Genomic DNA, 2,347 nt, shown 5'->3' with positions numbered 1-2,347 from the left:
GATTCTGGGCAAGTCACTTAAACTCCATTACTTTAAATAAATAAATTTTTTTAAAAAAAGGAATGAGGTTTGGAGAAGTTAATTGTACTGTGGATGGAGTGTTGGGTCTGGAGTTAGGAAGGCTTGAGTTCAAATTCAACCTCGGGCACTTACTAGCTGGGTGACCCTGGGCAAGTCATTTACCTCTGTTTACTTCAGTTTTCCTATCTGTAAAATGAGTGGGAGAAGGGAAATGGCAAACCAATCTAGGATCTTTGTCAAGAAACCCTCATGGATAGTTGGACACAAGTGAAAACTATAAGAAAAGATAGGGTCAGTCCCCTGCTTTTTGGCCTCCATATTATCCTATGTTGCTGATTTTGTCATAAAATGTCATAAATTGACTTGCATTCACATCCATATCCATATCCATGTAATGGCTGACTTGCCTTCATACCATCTATTTTTTCCCCCCATCTCCTTACAAAATTCAGTAGCGTACTTTTTAGTCTGCTACCTACCTTTCCCAGAACCTTCCTGCCTTGTCTCAAATTCCCTCATCACTAGCTATTTACAGTGCTCCTCTGTCTGTGGGCTAGGGAAGGATTATGGATGTGTCCCTCTATGTTGCCTTACTGAGATGTACCTCCTTTCCTGATTAGTTTTCAGGCTGGTCTGTGGCGAAGAATGTCTCCTTCTAACTTCCCCCCTCCCCTCCATTCTCAACCCATTAATACATAACCATTGCAACAGCGTGATAAGATAACATTAGCCTATTAATCAGGGCTGCCCAGTAGCAGGAGGGGGAAGGGGTGTTGGAGACAGCAGCAGAATTACAGGTGGAAACTGAGGAGCTGAGATAAGCCCTGGGGAGCTCCCTCACTCTGTTCTGTGGCTGACAGAAAACTGTTAATAGGTGATGGGTGAGCTGAGACCGAGAGAAAGTGTGGGACGCCATGTCCACATTCCAGGGCCGGGAGCTGGAGTCTTGAGTCAGCTAGAGTCTTGGTAGGGGGTACATAGCTGGGAAGCCTAGGCTAGGTGAATGAGCAGACACATCCCAGAAGAGAGAGAGAGACAGAGAGAGAGAGAGAGAGAGAGAGAGGAGAGACCTTGATCCATTTGTAGCTGGTAGGTAGAATTTGCTTCAGAATCTGTTCCCTTATCCTCTCATGGTGAAGAGATGGAAGCCAGGGTTCTGAAATCTGAAATCTTATAGAGGAAGTGGTATATGGGAGAGGCAGCTGGGTTGTAGGAAAAAGACAAAGAGTTCAGAAGATCTGGGTTCTTGCCATGTCCTTTGCCAACTTCTTTTATAGATGAGGAAACTGAGGCAAACAGGGCAAATAACTTGCCTAGGATCACACAGCTAGTGAGTTTCTGAGGATGGATTTGAATTCAGGTTCAATAAAATACTTAACTACCCCAATAGATTTCTTTTTTTAAAAATATATTTAAAATATATATATATATATATATATATATATATTTAAAAATAGTGTTTTACCTGGAAAGACAATTTTTACCATTCATTTTTTCTATTTTTGCATTCCATATTTTCTTCCCTCCTTCCCCTTCTCCCTAAGATAGTAAACAATTTGATATAGATTGTATATGTGCAATCATGTGAAACATATTTCCACTTTAGTCATGTGAAAGAAGAAACAGAATAAAAGGAAACACGATGAAAAAAAAAAGTGAAAATAGTATGCTTCGATCTGCATTCAGACTTCATAGTTCTTCCTGTGAATATGAATAGCATTTTCCATCACAAATCTTTTGGAATTGTCTTGGATCTTTGTGCTGCTGAGAAGAACTAAGTCAATCATGATTGATCATCACATGATGATTCTGTTACTGTGAACAATGTTCTCCCCAGGATCTTTATTAAAAAAAAATTAAGGGCTTGGTCTAGTTGATTTCCAAAGTCTCTCTAGTCTATGATTTTATGGTTCCATCCAGTATTTGATTGGGATATTATATAATAGATCCTAGCGGTTCTAAATGTGCATTGAGTTACAGATAAGGTAGAGTGATGGAGGGAAAGTGACTGGCCTAAGGTTACACAGGCAGGACTGGGATGTGAAGCAAGATGCTCTTACACTGACTTCTGCATTTTTTCCAGATTTTCCAGATGGATCCAGTCACCTTCCTGATTTCAACACAGAATTTGATAATGCTAATCTGGGATGTCTCAAGCTGGTGGTGGTACCATTAGGTGAGTTGAAGAACTGTACCAATGAACATTGATGAATGACTGGCTCAGTCTGGAGATTGGCAGTAGAGTACTACTGGTCTCAGTTCTTAAGCCTATGCAGGTCAATATACCAATGCATTGCAAGAAGACACATAGGGTTTGCTCATCAAA

The sequence above is a fragment of the Macrotis lagotis genome, chromosome 4 (assembly GCF_037893015.1).
Source record: "Macrotis lagotis isolate mMagLag1 chromosome 4, bilby.v1.9.chrom.fasta, whole genome shotgun sequence".
Classification (NCBI taxonomy): Eukaryota; Metazoa; Chordata; class Mammalia; order Peramelemorphia; family Peramelidae; genus Macrotis; species Macrotis lagotis.
The sequence above is the reverse complement of the archived record's forward strand: the minus strand, read 5'-3'. Positions refer to the sequence as shown.